A 17914-nucleotide genomic window follows, 5' to 3' on the forward strand; every position below is an offset into this window, starting at 1 on the left:
AGTATTTAGTTGAAGCTTAGCAAAACTTCCAGAAGCATAGCTTGTTCTTTAATAACTAGAAAGTAAGCTGATATTTTTCATTTCATATTGATTTTAAAATAGTTGACCCCCAATTGAGCTTTACGAGAAAGAAACTGCAAGTATCAAACATTTACCTGACACCATCTAGTCAGAAAAAAGTAGTTTTCATCTCTCTAGATGTAGAAACTGAAGAGAAGAATCTGTGGCATAATGACCTTTCAAACCATCTAGCAAGCAAAAAGAGGAAAAAAAATTGTTTAGATGGAAATGAACAGCATCCTTTCCTATGTAAGGAGTTGACACCATCAGTATTATTGAAAACCTTTGTTACTAAGCAATGTGCTTGATTCAGTGGATAACAAAAATATGGCATATTCCCTGATTTGTAATAATGTACAATAATTGTGTGTGTGTAGGGGGAATCATATACCTTAAAAGCTGAATATCAATACAAGAGTGCCTCATTAAAGACCCAATGAACATGTGGGTAAAACCATCAGTATTGCACCGAGTTCATAAAGAACAAGTGTGTTGAGTTACTATGGCTGCTTTAACAAATAACCACAAACTTGGTGGTTTAAAGTAGCACAAATTTGTAATCTTACAGTTCTGTAGACTAGATGATCGATACATAACTAACTGGGCCGAAATTAAAATGGTGTGTGGACCACAGTCCTTTTTGGTGATTTCAATGAAGAAAGTCATATCTTTGCTTTTCCAGCATTTAGAGGCCACCTGGATTCCTTGGGTCATGACTCCCTCCTCCACCTTCAAAGCCAGAAACTGTAGCTCTGTTTCTTTCATGTTCCATTTTCTTCTGATGGCCCCTCTCTTCCATCTTTAAGGTCCTTTGCAATTACAAAGGGCCCACACTGATGACCCAAGCTAATCTCTCATTTTTAAGGTCAGCTGATTAGCAAACATAATTCCATCTTTGATCATATTTCCTCTTTTCCAGTTAAACTAACACATTCATAGCTTCCATGGATTATGATGGAGGGCAAGGATTTGTTGTGCTTACTTCATCAACTAAATTTTAAGATATTAGTGAAGATTAGAAAAGGCTTCTTGGAAGAGGAAAACCTTGAATGGGGCTTTGAAAACACATTAAAATATGGACAAGATTTAGATTGGGATGTGAAAGTGAAACAAAATTGAAATTTTGTAGCACACTTCTAAGCTGATAATGTTAGCATAGTAGAAGGGTAGAGGTTTGAAATACTGACTTTAGAGTTAGGCAGATTTAGTTTCAAGTCCTAATTCTGCCAATTAACAACTGTGTGACCTGGGGCAAGTTATATAAACCATTTCAATTTCAGTTTCTCATCCTAAATGATAAAAGTAGCATTTAACTCATAGCTTCATCCTGAAGGTTAAAAGAGACAACACATAGGGACTTCAGTTTCCAATCTAGCATGTGAGGAACTTGGGAGTTGTCATTCCATCATAATTAAAAAAACTAAACAAATTGAAAAATTAGTGATTTTTCACAGATCTGTCAGATATGTTGGGTCCCAGTGCAAGCCACTATCTATAAAACTAGAGTGACAGGAGAACACAGAAAATCACAAGGTACTAAAATAGAAACCCCTGATGTGTTGGATAACGTTGATTGATTTTCGGATGTTAAACCATCCTTGTGTCCCTGGAATGAATCCTACTTGGTCGTGGTGAATTATCTTATGGATACATTGTTGGATTCTGATAGCTAAAATTTTATTGAGGATTTTTGCATCAGTGTTCATTAGGGAGATTGGCCTGTAGTTTTCCTTTTTTGTGTTGTCCTTATTCGGTTTTGGTATTAGTGTAATGTTGGCTTCATAGAACGTGTTTGGTACTGTCCCTTCCTTCTCAATTTTTTGGAAGAGTTTGTGAAGGATAGGCACTAATTCATCTCTGAATCTTTGGTAGAATTCATTTTTAAATCCATCAGGTCCTGGGCTTTTGTTTTGGGGAAGGTTTTTGATTACCATTTCAATTTCGCTGCTTGTAATTGGTCTGTTTAGGTGTTCTATATAATATCAATAGATGCTGAGAAAGCTTTTGACAAAGTACAACACCCATTCATGATAAAAGCCCTTGAAATTCTTGGGATACAAGGAACATACCTCAACATCATAAAGGCCATCTATGACAAGCCAAAAGCCAGTATCATCCTCAATGGTGAAAAGCTGAAAGCAATTCCATTAAGATCTGGAACAAGACAAGGATGTCCACTCTCACCACTGCTTTTCAATATAATACTGGAAGTCCTAGCCAGAGCAATAAGACAAGAGAAAGACATCCAAGGAATCCAAATAGGAAAAGAAGAAGTCAAACTATCACTATTTGCAGATGATATGATAATATACATAGAGAACCCCAAAAACTCCACAGAAAAACTAATTCAACTTATCAATCAATTCAGTAAAGTGGCAGGATACAAAATCAACACGCAAAAGTCAGTAGCCTTCCTATACACAAACAATAAATCTGAAGAAGAAGAAATAAAAAAAACCATCCCTTTTATTATCAAAACAAAAAAAATCAAATATTTGGGAATAAATCTAACAAAAGAGGTAAAGGACCTATACAAAGAAAATTATAAAACACTGTTACAAGAAATAGAAGAAGACACAAAGAAATGGAAAGACATCCCCTGCTCATGGATTGGAAGAATAAACATTATTAAAATGGCCATCCTACCAAAAGCAATATACAGATTCAATGCTATTCCAATCAAAATTTCAATGTCATTCTTCAAAGAAATAGAACAATTATTGATGAAATTCATATGGAATCACCAAAAACCCCGAATAGCCAAAGCTCTACTGAAAAAAAAAGAAGGAAATGGAGGCATCACACTCCCAGACTTCAAACTCTACTACAAAGCCATAATCATCAAAACTGCATGGTATTGGAACAAGAACAGACATACAGACCAATGGAATCGAATAGAAAATCCAGAAATAAACCCACAGATTTATGGTCAACTAATCTTTGACAAAGGAGCAAAGACTATGCATTGGAGCAAAGAAAGTTTGTTCAATAAATGGTGCTGGGAAAACTGGGTTGCTACATGCAAAAGAATGAAGCTTGACCACTACCTCACACCATACACAAAAATCAACTCAAAATGGATTAAAGAACTAGACATAAGACCTGAAACCATAAAATACATAGAAGGAAATATAGGTGAAACACTACGTGATTTGCATATCAAAGACATCTTTACAGACACATCACCCAAAGCAGTGATAGTGAAGGCAAAGATCAACAGCTGGGACTACATCAAATTAAAGAGCTTCTGCACAGCAAAAGAGACAATAACAAAAACAAAGAGAAACCCCACCAACTGGGAGAACATTTTTGCACCCAACACTAATGATAAAGGACTGATCACAAAAATCTGCAAAGAGCTGATGAAACTCAACAACAACAAAGAAAATACTCCAGTCAAAAAATGGGCAGAAGAGCTGAAAAGAAACTTCTCTGAAGAGGAAATGCAAATGGCCAACAGACATATGAAAAAATGTTCAACATCACTTGTCACCAGGGAAATGCAAATCAAAACTGCCATGAGATACCATCTTACACCAGTGAGAATGGCACATATTAAAAAAACTAGCAACAACAAATGTTGGCGAGGTTGTGGAGAAAAAGGAACTCTTCTGCACTGTTGGTGGGAATGCAAACTGGTCCAACCACTATGGAGAGCTGTGTGGAGATTTCTGGACCTACTAAACATAGAGCTTCCATATGATCCAGCAATTCCACTCCTAGGTATTTACCCAAAGGACACAGAAACATCCATTCCAAAGAATACCTGCACCCCTATGTTTATAGCAGCACTATTTACAATAGCTAAGCTTTGGAAAAAGCCCAAATGCCCAAAAATAGATGACTGGATCAAGAAGATGTGGTACATATATACCATGGAATATTACTCAGCATTCAAAAAAGATAAACACATGCAATTTGCAGCAACATGGATGGTGCTGGAAGGGATCATGCTCAGCGAAATAAGCCAAAAAGAAAAAGAAAAATACCGGATGGTCTCACTCATAGCAGGAATCTAGAAAACTTAAATAAGGGATCAGGAAAAAGAATAACTATAAGAAAGTGAAAATCTTGGGCCTCCCTGGTGGTGCAGCGGTTGAGCGCTGGGTTGTGAAGCTGCCCGCAGCCTCTGCAGTGCCGGTTCGATCCCCGGCTGCTCCCCGGCCACCGGAGGAGGGTCCCACATGGCGCGCAGACCTCTCCTGCCGCCCGCTGCTCCCCTCAGCAGTGTACTTCGGTCCTTCTGCCTGCTCTGCTCCCCGCTCTGGCTCTGGTGAATTCTCTCACCCTCCCGCGCTTCTGACTGTACCCAGTGCTTCTATAAATAAATAAATAAATAAATCTTTAAAAAAAAAAAAAAAAAAAAAAAGAAAGTGAAAATCAAAATCAACAAAAAACTATGAACCAGAGACACTTTTTGGGGGGTGGGGCCGGGAGGGGAGGGATTGGGGTCAGAATGGGGCATGTGCAGTTGTATGGGGGAATATAAAAATAAAATTTATTATTTAAAAAAAAAAAAAAAAAGAATATATCCCTGACACTGTGTCTTGGAAACTAAAGGAACTGTCATACATTTCAGAGAAACAAATTTACCAAATAAAAGGCTTAAGAAAAAAGTAAAAAAAAAAAAAAAAAAAAAAAAATAGAAACCCTAAGCAGAAATTTCTGAGAGTGCCAGAACTAGGGTAGGAAAGCCTGAACTGTAATTAATGAGTGGTGAGACATTCAATGTGGACAAATTTGAGAGATAAAAACTCTAGGGGACTCATTAATAGGGAGCTTGAGACACTTTAATGAATTTTATCTCTAGAAGTTCAACCAGGTTTATACAGGGAATATCAAAGAAAAACCCTTCATACATCTTATAGGAAACCATTTTGAAATATGCCATAATATTTTGTTCTTCTTAACAAGCCTGACCTCAAGAGACAGTATTTTACCAGAACCTAAAATATTGGAGACTTAATAGAGCCTAATCAAACTGGGGGAACAAAAATGCCAAAATTTATTCCGCTCTAACTTTCTACATAAGGGATGGGAAATATCTTATTCCAGCCCTCTCTAGTCAGCCTCATCCACCTAGAAGAGGGAGAGACTGAGAAAAACTTGTGAATTTCAATCTAGAGAAACAGGTTCAGTAAAAGACTAAGAACTAATTATAGGATTATAGGCTGCTATCTTTTCCCCCACATTTATCATCACATTATTAAGAGCCTATTTTCCTTTTACCAAATATATCATGTCAACTTTCAACCAGAAATCAAAGGGCATATAAAAAGCAAAAAACAGTGTGAAGAGACAGAGCAAGCATAAAAATCAGAATTAGGTATAGCAAGGATGTGGGAATTATAAGATGGGGAATTTCATATAACTATGATTATTATGCTAAGGTTTTAACAGATAAATTAAGCAGCAAAAAAAAAAAAGGAACATATGGTCAATATAAGAAGAGAGCGACATTTTAAGAAAAAACTGAAAAGAAATCTTAAAGATAAAAAACATTGTAATAGAAATAAAGAATCCTTTGATGGACCTATTAATGAACTGCACTTAGAAGCTTTCCTGAGCAAATAAAAGCTAATAGAGGTTACCATCACAAAGTTGCCCTACAAGAAATATTGAAAGGAGTTCTTTAACACAAAAAGAAAAAAAAAAAAACAATGTAACACAAAACCTTGAACAAGGTGATATATATTAATAGAGAGTCAAAAGTATAAACAAAAATTAAAACATTAAAGGAGAGGGGGGAAAGGAGAGAATTGGGATAGTCAAATTGTTATAGAGCAGCCCCGATATTAAACGGGTTCCTGGCTGTGGGTCCTCACCCGCGCGCTTTAAAGGGACTTATGAATACTCTACTACAGACACACACAAAAGGTTAATAAAAGGTTTATTTACAAGAGAAAAGGAAATAAGGAAAATGTACAACTCAGGGAGAAAATAGGGAAATAAAGTCTTTAATGCGTCCTACCCGATCCCACGACCTGGAAACCCAAAGTCACTCTCAGAGCTGGCCGGACGCTGCGAGCTGGCAGAGAGCCAAAAATGGGGGATCCTCCAAAGCCCACGTGTCTGCCTTTTATATCCACCTGGCTGCTTAACCCCACCTCAGGTCCCAGCCACCTTCCCTTTGGTGGTGATGGGATTTGGAGTTCCCAGTGTCTTTGACTTTGACCTAGGGTGGGGGTGGAGTCCACAAAGCCTATATGGAATTAGCTTTGGGACATCCTTTTCCCCCCTAACAAAATGGTAATGAATTAATACCAGCACAAAAAGGACTATTTAAGATCTGGAATGTTTGATACAAATTGCACAGGAATCACTAAGCAAAAATCAAAAATAATGAATATGGGAAGAGGGCCTCCCCGGTGGCGCAGCGGTTGAGTGCTGGGCTGCAAAGCTGCCTGCAGCCTCTCCAGCGCCAGTTCCATCCCCGGCTGCCTGTGAGGTTCCCACAGACCTCTCCTGCTGCGCCTGCTGCTCCCCTCAGCAGTGTACTTCGTCAGTCTACCTGTTCTGCTCCGCTCTGGCTCTGGTGAATTCTCTTACCCTCCTGTGCTTCTGACTGTACCCAGTGCTTGTATAAATAAATAAATAAATCTTAAAAAAAAAAAAAGAATATGGGAAGAAGAGATGAAGAAACTGAAAGAACTACCAGGGAAATCCATTTAAATATCAAAGAAGATAGAAAAATATGGAAAAAGGAACAATAGAACTACCAAAAATGAAAAATAAAACAACCAAAAGCAAACAATAGAACAACCGTAAATAAGATTTGTATATCAGCAATCAACTGAAATGTGAACAGTTTCATCTCACCAATGAAGACATAGAAAGACAAACTGAATTTCTAAAACTATGATCCCTATATACTATGCATATAAGACTGACTTTAGATCTAAAACCAAATATAAACTTGAAGTGAAAGACTGGAGCAAGGTATTTCAAACTAATAACACAGAAAAAAAGCAGAAAATATTATTCTCATATGTGATAAATTAAACTTTCCGCCAAAAAAGGTAACCAAAGACAAAGCCTGAAACTATGTAATAGCCAAGGGAATAATTCAACAGGAAGATATAGCTGTCATCAACAATCATGTAACCAACAAAGATACACCCAAATATATAAAACAACTATTAACACACCTAAAATAACACTTCAAGTGAACCACAATATTACTAGGAGATTTCAACACAAGACTATCTATCAATAGATAGATCATCCCTTGGAAAACTAAACAAAAATAATGGCCTTAAATCAAATAAAGAATCTCCCCAAGTGCACATGGAAAATCCTTAAGGATAGCTTATATGCTGGGACACAAAACAAGACTCAAAAATATGTGAAAATAGAAACTATATCAAGGATCTTCTTTAATTACAATGGTATAAAGCTAGAAATCAACCATAAAAAGACACCGAGAAAAAACTCAAACGTGGGCCTCCCCTGTGGCACAGTGGTTGAGTGCTGGGTTGCGAAGGTGCCTGCAGCCTCTGCAGTGCCTGTTCCATCCCCGTCACCGGGCAAGGGTCCCACCTGGCGTGCAGACATCTCCTGCTGCCCGCTGCTCCCCTTAGCAGTGTATTTCGGTCCAGGTGCCTGTTCTGCTCTCTGCTCTGATTCTGGTGAATTCTCTCACCCTCCCGTGCTTCTGACTGTACCCAGTGCTTGTATAAATAAATAAATAAATCTTAAAAAAAAAAAAAAAGAAAAAACTCAAACGTGTTGACTAAAAAAATTATTTTGAATAACTCAAGGGTAAATGAAGACATAAAAGGAGAAAAAAAAAACCTAGAGATTAATGAAAATGAAAAGACAAGCTACCAGATCCTATGGGAGGCCCTAAAAGCCGGATTAAGAGGGAGTAAATAGCAATAGAAATAAAAATTAGAGTTAAAATGAACAACAAAGAAACCAAATAAGCAGTTCAGAAGATCAATGAATCCAAAAGCTGGTTCTTTGAAAGCCTAAATAAAATTGATAAACTGTTAGTTAGGCTCTCTAAGAAAACCCAAATGAAAGGAATTAGAAATAACAAAGGCAAAATTACAACAGCTACCACAGCAATACTAAGGATGATAAGAGACACAAACAAATTGCAGAACCTAGACAAAATGGTCAAATTTTTAGTTATACAAACTTCCAAGACTGAATCAGGATAAATTAGATAGTTTGAACTGAACAATCACAAGCACAGAAATTGAAAGAATAGACAAAATTCTCTCTAAGAACAAAAATCTATGACCAGGTTGATTTTCTTATTAATTATACAAAAGTTTCAGGATGATATACTAACTATGCTTCTCAAATTATTCAAAAAAAAATTGAGGGGGAAAAGCTCTCTAACTGATTTGATAAGGCCAATATTACCTTGATCCCAAAACCAAACAAAGATAGCACACTCACACACACATATACACACACACACACACATACACACATCTATATTCCAATATCTCTGATGAATATAGATGCAGAAAATCCTCAATAAAAATTTGGCAAATAGATTTGGCAAATAGCAATTTATTGAGAAAGTCATCCATTGTGACAAAAAGGAATTTATTCCAGGGGTGCAAGTTTGGTACAACATAAACAAATCAATGTCATTCACCACATCAACTAAAAGAAAGACAAAAAATAGATGATAATTTCTATAAATGCTGAAAAAATAGATATTTTCAGCATCCATTTACATTAAAAACATGCAATAAATGGGAATAAATGGAACATATCTCAGCATCATAAGTGTAATGTGTGAGAAACCCACAGGCAACAACATACACAATGGTGAAATTCTGAAAGCATTCCACTAGGATCAGGAACAAGACAAAAATATCAATGTTTACTACTAATGTTAAGTATGGTATTGGAGATCCTAGTCAGAGCAACTAGGAAGATAAAGACATAAAAGGAAATGGAATTGAGAATGAAGACGTGCAACTATCACTATTTGCAGATGGTATGATAATTTGCATAGAAAATCCAAAACTTCTAGAAATAAATGTTTATAGCAAAGTTATAAGATACAAGAACAAGAATACAAATCTGTTTTATTTCTATATGCAAACAATGAATAAGAAGAAAGAGAAATTAAGAAAAACAACCTAATTTACAATCATACCAAATAATATGAAATAATTGGGAACAAACTTAACAAAGGAGTGAAGAAAATATACACTGAAAATTATGACACTGTCAAATGAAATGTAGAAGACACAGGAAATGGAAAAATATTCTGGGTCCATGGATTGAAAGAATAAACATTGCAAAAATAGCTGTATTATTTAAAATGCTTTACACATTCATCTCAACACCAATGACATTTTTCAAGGAAGTAGAATAATCATACAATATGTATGGAACCAAAAAATACTACAAATTGCCAAATAATCCTGGAAACAGAAAAAAATTGGATATATCATAATACCTAACTTCAAACTATATTACACTGTGCTAGTAATGAAAACCTTATGGTGTTGGAACAAAAGCAGAAACATGGACAAGTGGAATAAAATACAAACCACAGAAATAATCCCACATATATACAAATAATTATCTTTGAGAAAAAAGCAATGAACATACAATGCAGTAAGGAATGGTAACTGGGAAACCTGGACAACCACATGCACCAAAAAAAAGAAAAAGAAGGTAGATTATTACTTAATTACAAACACTAAAATTACTTCTGAGTGGATTTAAGGTAGAAATCTATATCTATATCATCTATATCTATTTCTATATATAAATGAAAGAGTATAATGTATGAGAGGAAACAGATGATATACTCCTGGACATCCACCACAGAGACATATTTGGGGACTCGTCTCCAAAGGCAACAGACACAAAAGCAAAAATAAACAAATGAGTGACGCTATCCAGCTCAAAAGTTTGTGTATAATGAAAGAAACTACCACAAAACAAAAATGCAACCTACAAACTAGAAGATATTTACACATCACACACCACAAGGGGTTAATTTCCAAAATATGTAATAAACTCATACAACTCAATAATAACACCAACAAAAACAATAAATTCAAAAAATGAGCAAAAGAGCTAAATATATACCTCTCCAAAGAAGAAATTCACTATAGGCATATAACAATGCTCAGAATCATGTGCTATAATGGAAATGCAAGTCAAAACCACAATGATAGTAGCTTATATCAAAAAGACAAAGCAACATGTTGATGAAAATTTGAAGAAAAGGGAATACTCATCCACTGTTACTGGGAATGTAACTTCTTGCGGCCTCCTTGGGAAATGGCATGAGATTCCTCAAAAAATAAAAATGAAAATACTGTATTATCCAATAACAGTGGTAGGGAGTACCCCCAAAATAAGAAAACACTTACATAAAAAGACTAATGCACTCCTATGTTCATGACAGCATTATTCACGATAGTCAAGATGGACCATTGTAAGTAGTTACTGACAAATATCTGGATAAAGATGTTGTGGAATATATACTCAATGAAATAGTACTCAGCTATTAAAAAAGATAAAATAATAACTTCAGGACAAAATTGATGGATCTTGAGGTGATTTTGCTAAGTGAAGTAAATCATAAAGTGAAAGATAGTTACTGGGTAGTTTCACTCATTTTTGGAATATTAATAACCAAAGTCAACAAACTGGCAAAAAAAAAAAAAAAAAAACCCACAATTTTTAGACTCTGGTAAAAAAAAAAATAAAGTGATTACCAGAATGAAAGGTTAGGAAGGGTATTGACACTGAAGGTTTGGTGGAGGGTAACTTAAGCATGTTTCCATATGAAGGTGTGAAATTATAATCCCAAAATTATGTAGTTGTGTAAAAGATTGGCAAATAAAAAAAGGAAAAAATAAAAAATAATTCCTGAAAGAAGAGATAGGAGGAGAATAAAACCTTACCTATAGAGGAGCAAAGAATTATATCTGACTTCCATACAGAAAACAAGAGTAGTGGAACAAAATATTTAATGTGTTAAGGGACCAATAGAGTTACTCACCACTATGCTAACAAGAATCCCACTACATCAAACTAAAAAGTTTCTGCACAGTGAAAGAAGCTATCACTAAAGTAAAAAGACATTGTACCATATGGAGAGAAAATATATACACATCATATATTTGGCAAAGGGCTAATATCTATGATCTACAAAGAACTCCTACAACTGAACAAAGTAGAAAAAAAATAGCTCTATCAAAAAATGACAGAAGAGATAGATAGCTAATATCTCCAAAGGTATAAATGGCCAACAGACCCATGAAACAATGCTCACTATCGTATCATCAGGGAAATGCAACTCAAAATGACAATGAGAAACCATCTCACAACTGTGAAAATAACCCATATCAAAAAGACAAGAGACAGTAAGTGTTGGTGAGGATGTGGAAAAAAAAAAAAAAGAATTCTTGTACACAGTTGGTAGGAATGTAGACTGGTCCAACCATTTTGGAAAACAGAATGGAAAATACTAAAAACATTAAAAGTAGAAATACCATATGATCTCATAGTCGCATTGCTCAAAGAATACAAAAACACTAATTCAAAGGAAAATATATGTATTCCTTTATTTGTTGCTACACTATTTACAATAGCCAAGATATGGAAACAATCTACTTGCCCAAAGATATATGAGTGGATTAAGAAGATATAATGTATATACACAATGGAACACTAGGCACCTTTTAAAAAATATGAAATTTTGCCATCGGAACAACATGATTGGAACTGGAGGAGGTTAAGCTAAGTGAAAAGTCAGAAGAAGAAAAAAATATCAGATGATTTCACTCATATGTGGAATATAAAGAAATAAAACAAAGGAATAGTCAAAATTAAAAAAAAAAAAAAACTAGAAATCTGACAGTGCGGACCTCCCTGGTGACACAGGGGTTAAGCACCACACTGTGAGGCTATCCACAGCCTCTGCAGCACAACTTGGATCCCCTGCCAGCCAAGGAGCTTCCCACATGGCACACCAGACCTCTCCTGTCTCTCCAGCTATTCCCCTCAGCAGTGTATTTCAGTCAGCCTGCCTGTTCTGCTCCCCACTCTGTCTCTGGTGAATCCTCTCACTCCTCGCACCTCTGGCCTGTACCCCAGTTCTTGTATGCATAAATAAATAAATCTTTAAAAAAAAAAATCTGAGCATAGAATTGAGACTGCCATGTGGGGAGGTAGAGAGGGGAAGGAAAAGGGGAGAAAGGTGCCCCGTAATTCATGATAGAGGACTAGTGGTGCTTTTATGATGAATGTGATGTGGTAACAGTAACGTAGAGCTGAAGAGAGGTGAGCCTATGCCTCTGAATCATATATGGTGTTTTAAACCAATGTTACCTCAATTAAAAAAAAAAAAGTGATGGGAGCATACAAATCCTGTAGCCTAGAATCCTGTGAAATCATCCCTCAAAAGTGAAGGAGAAATACTTTCTCTATACAACAATTAAGATAATTTGTTGCAAGTGGACCTATCTTGCAAGAAATGTTAAACAAATGTTAAAACAAAGACTATAGAGATAAGAAACATGATATAGGTAAAAAAAAAAATTGGTTCTACAAAAGGAAGAAAATTAAGAGGAAGAATAAATGAAGTTAAAATAAAAATTTCTGTTTTTATTATTCTCAATAGATGTAGCAAATAACAGTTTATTCAAAATAAATAACAACAATATAATGCATTCAACTATTTATATGCATAAATATGCCAATATGTAAGTGAAATGTATGACAGCAATGATGCATACAAGGAATAGTAAGAAGAAATTAGGATTTTTTTTTATTATGAGGTTCTCAGTACTACCCATGAAGTAATATAGTATCACAGGAAAGGAGGCCTGGATTAGTTTCAAACACGTTTTTGAAAAACATAGGGCAATTACTTTAAAAAGCAAAAAAAAAAAAACCCAAAAAAAAACTCATTAACTGATGTGCTAGCAAATGAGAGAAAATGGAATCATAGAAAATGTTCAATTAAAAGCACTAAAGGAAGAAAAAGAATACAAGACAAATATAGAAACAAATAAGGGCAACAAATAGAAAACAGTGATGTATGCTAGATATGAAACCAACTATATAATTAATCACTTTAAATATAAATGACCTAAATAAACCAATTAAAAGGCAGTGTTAGAGAGGATCATAAGCCTGACTGTATGTTGTCTGCAAGAAACCCAATTTAAATATAAAGACACATAGATTAAAAATAAGGGGGTGGATAAATAAATCAATAATATGTGTTAAAGATAATACTACTCAAAAGAAAGTGGGGATAGCTATTTGAATGTCAGACACAGCAGATTTCAGAACAATGAAATTTATTAGAAATAAAGAGGGTATTTATAAATGTTAAAGTGTCATCTTTCCAAGAAGATGCAACAATCTTCATTGTTTATCATTAACAACAAGCTCCTAAACGTGCGCAATGACAAATAGATAAATCCAATATTACTATTGGAGACTACAAAAGGCCTCTGTCAGAAAGATACAGATTCAGTATGCAGAAAATCATGAAGATAAACTTGATTTATGGACTATTTGATTTCTATGTCATTCATTTCTGCTCTCATTTTTTTTTTTCTTCCTTCTGGGATTCCTATGATTCTTGTATTTCCCATCCTCATGGTGTCAGATAATTCTAGAAGTGTTTCTTCATTCTTACTGCTTCGTATCTCCTCCCCCCCCCACTATCTTTATTCTTTCTTCATTATTGTACTTGAGATCACTATTTCATTCTTCCATTAGGTTTATTCCATCTCCATGACTTTCTGCAGATTTTTTTTTTTTACCTCCTCTACTGATCTTTTTACATCCTCCAATTCTGCTATTTTCTCATTTGAAGTTTCAATTTCATAAGTCAGAAAGAAAAAGAAAAATACTGGATGGTCTCACTCATAGCAGGAATTTAGAAAACCTAAATAAGGGACCAGGAAAAAGACAAATTAATACAAAGTAAAATCAAAATCAATAAGCAACTATAAATCAGAGACACACTGGGGGTGGTGGGGGAGGGAAGGGGAGAGGAAGGACTAGGGTCAAAATAAGGGGGGTGCAATTGTATGGGGAATATAACCAAAAGGAAAATGCATACATTGTGCAAAAATGAAAAATGATGTAAGAATTATATAAAATAAAATATTAATTAAAAATAAAGTTTCAATTTCAATCTTCTGTTTGTTAATTGTGTTTTTCATAGCATTCATTTCCTTTTCTGAGGTTTCTTTTATATCTCTGATCTATTTTTCTGAATTTTCTTTGCGTTATTTCAATTCTTTAATTTTCTTAATTGTAGCAATGTTGAATTTTATGTATGACAGGTTAAAAAGCTCTTGCATGCCTTTGTGGCTTGTTTCTGGGGGTTTGTTTTCTCTCTGTGTTTTAGTGTTTCCCTGAACACTTGTTTGGCCATTTTTATTTTTCTTTGTCCCCATTGTTTGCTTTGGGTTTGCTCTTCTGTAGTTGGGACATTTGTTGTTTGTGGGTCCCTCCTTCCAATTATTCTGGCTGTTTACCTAATGGTGGGTAGAGCTGCTAGAGTTTATTAAATCTGGGGTTGTGCTAGGCCCTCCCCCATCACATCACCAGACCTGGTATGGTGACTGGGAAGGCTGAGAGGCAACTGGGTCAACGGACTAAGTCACTGGGACCTCATCCTGCCTGGGAGCAGCAGCTCTGTGTCTCTTTCTGGTGGACTGATTTGTTTATTTTTCATCAGGTGTGAAAAGATAACAATGCAACTTTCAAAATTTATTTTATTATGCCAATTTAAAATATAATTGTTACCAACACCATATTTAATCAAAGAAGATATGATGGAATTTTCATAAGGGAGATTTTGAATAACACCAAGAAGGAACAAAAAACTGAATAATTTCTAAATACTGGCAGCTTCAGAAAAGGACTGTGAGGAAAAGTAAGCATTGTAAAAACAGATCAGAGATGTATATTCCATTCTTTTTAGTGCTGTGGAACTTGTGAACAGGAATTGGGTCTTACAGCCTCTGACCCTCTTTGTGTTCTTTTATTTAAAGATAGAGACAGAGATCAGAACTCTATATGATCTCATCCCTCTCTCACACCTGGCCCTTTTCATGAGATAAGCTTTTACTTCATGGATGAGGCAGTATTGAGATTTATTTTTGGACTCCTAACCTTTCCACTCAGAATGTTCTCTTCCACTTTCAGTAGTTCTCGGCCAGTATTAAACATATCATTGTATATTTTGAATTTATAAGAAAGAAGAAAACAGATCTGCTCTCTCTGTAGGTTTATCATAAAATCCTTGAGAAAGGAAAATCTTACATAGGTATTCAACACAGTGCCTATTTCTTTTTTTAAAAAAAGATTTATTTATTTATACAAGAACCAGGGTACAGGCCAGATGCATGGGAGGATGAGAAAATTCACTAGAGACAGAGTGGGGAGCAGAACAGGCAGACTGACGAAATACACTGCTGAGGGGAGCAGCAGGGGAGACAGGAGAGGTCTGCTGTGCCATGTGGGGTTCTTGCCGGCCTGCCGGGATCAAACCCGAGCTGCAGAGTCTGCGGACAGCTTCACAGCGTGGCGCTCAACCGTCTGCGCCACCTGGGAGGCCCACAGTGCCTTTTTCTACATGAATGTTCAAAAAATTTCTTCTGATTGCTTCATTTCTAATATAAGTTTACAACAATTTCATAAGCTTAATGAATATAAAGCATTATTCTAAATATTTGCATTGTCTGATTAATACATCAGCAGCCCCATGAAGTAAGTGACTTTATAGTTTTTATTTTCATTAGACTCAAAGAGGTCAAACAGCTAGGAAATTTACAGATAAGTTTTAAATATCTCTGTTAGATATGAAGTCCCAACTCTTAACCAATAAACTCTACTCCCAATACTCATTTTCACTTTATCATTATTGACATCATGTTGTGAATTAGCTTAGCATATTATACTTCTCCCAAAATATTTGCATTTTATAAGATGGAGTTCAGGACTATATGAGCTGAAAATATCAGTCTCTTATAATAGACTTTCAAGCAGAAACTGTAAGAAGAATTGTCATAATAATTTTGTAGTACTTTTCCTCAAGTCTAGCATTTTCCCACAAAAAACTAGTACAAATTTTAAAATTACTTTGGTTTCTAAAGTAGACAAGAGAGCAAACTATGGCAATGGTAGATGAACATTATTAAGTAAATAATTTTAGTATGAAAGTGTCCCTCATTCTGAACTAATTTATCAATCTCTTCATTCCTTCCACATCCTTCTAGAAATTTGTGTATATGGGGAGCCTCCCTGGTGGAGTAGGGGTTAAAGTCTCAGCACTATCAAGCTATCCCCAGACACTGCAGCATGAATTCAACCCCCAGCCAAGGAGCTAACTCACCTATGGCGCAGCAGACTTCGCCTGTTTCACCCACTGCTCCCCACAGCAGTGTATTTCAGTAGATCTGCCTATTCTGGTCCCCACTCTGTCTCTGGTTAATCCTCTCAACCCCCCACACCTCTGGCCTAGACTTCAGTTCTTGTATGCATCAATAAATAAAAGTAAATCTTAAAAAAATAAAAGAAATTTGTGTATATGCGTACAAGTTGAGTCACCTCTGTAGAATTAATTTATACACTATTGTGGTTCATTACATTAATGTTTGCTAATATTAAACATTTTTTGAATTCCTAGAAAGAGTCCCAAATTATGTTGAATATTATTCTTAACATGTAGACTTATTTTTTAAATATTCTTGTATATAGATAAATAACCTAGATCAATCTTAGGGTTTTTTTCTTGGAAGATAGTTCCTTTAGATTTCATGTTAATGTTATGTTGATTTTGCAAGAAGAGTTTAGACACTTCCTCTTCTTATGCTCAGTAGCAATTTAAAATACTTTCAGAATGCATTATTTCTAGAATGTTTGAGAGAAATCACCTTATAAAGTTCTTTTTGTAATTTGTGCTTATTTTAGGGGAAAAGAATAGTTCTTCAATAAGACTATATTTTTCACTGGTAATTGGTTTATTTAGTTTTTACAAAATCTAATCTGGAGCCAATTTAAGGTAATTCATATTTTCATAGAACATCATATATTTCATATAGATTTTGAAATTTATTTGTACAAGGTTGTACAAAGTCATCTCATATAATTATCTTGCAATTCTCTGTATCTGGGGTAATTTTCCTTTTCCATTTCTTTTTTTAAATCCTAATTTTGGTTAAGTTTGTTCATCAATACCAACATTACAATATGTACCTATTTAATTCAATTCAACAAATACTTATTGACCACTCTGTGACTAACAAAATATGAGTAAGTGATCCTTATAAATATAGTAAGTATTAAAATAAAACTGAAAATGACACCAAGCCACACAAAAAAGAACTGAACAATATTATAAGCAACATTTCTTAACATAAAAATAAAAACTGAATAGAAAACTAAAATCATTTTATGGGAAATTTTCTTTATATTTAATTAAATTTTTCTTCTTTCTTATTGCTTATAATTGCTACTCTTCCAAAGTCTGTAGACTGAGTTCATGAGCTGCCACCCTAAGGGCCTGAGACACTTTGAAAGAAACAAGAATGCTAAAATTTCAAAGTTTGGACCTTCATTTCCTTAGGCAAAAGATTGTTCTTGTATTGCCAGCTATATTTTACATCTTCTTGATCCACTCATATGTTTTGAGGCATTTAGGTTATTTCTATATCTTGATTGGTAAATAGTGTTGCTATAAACATACAAGTGCAGATTTCTTTTCAAATTAGTGTTTTTGTGTCCTTCAGGTAAATACCCAGGAATGGAATCACTGGGTCATATGCTAGATCCATTTTTAGTGTTTTGAGGAACCCTAAACAGTGTTCCATGATGGCTGGACCAGTTTGCA

The sequence above is a fragment of the Talpa occidentalis genome, unplaced genomic scaffold (assembly GCF_014898055.3).
Source record: "Talpa occidentalis isolate TD23 unplaced genomic scaffold, MPIMG_talOcc4v2.1 talOcc4.15, whole genome shotgun sequence".
NCBI classification, from domain to species: Eukaryota; Metazoa; Chordata; class Mammalia; order Eulipotyphla; family Talpidae; genus Talpa; species Talpa occidentalis.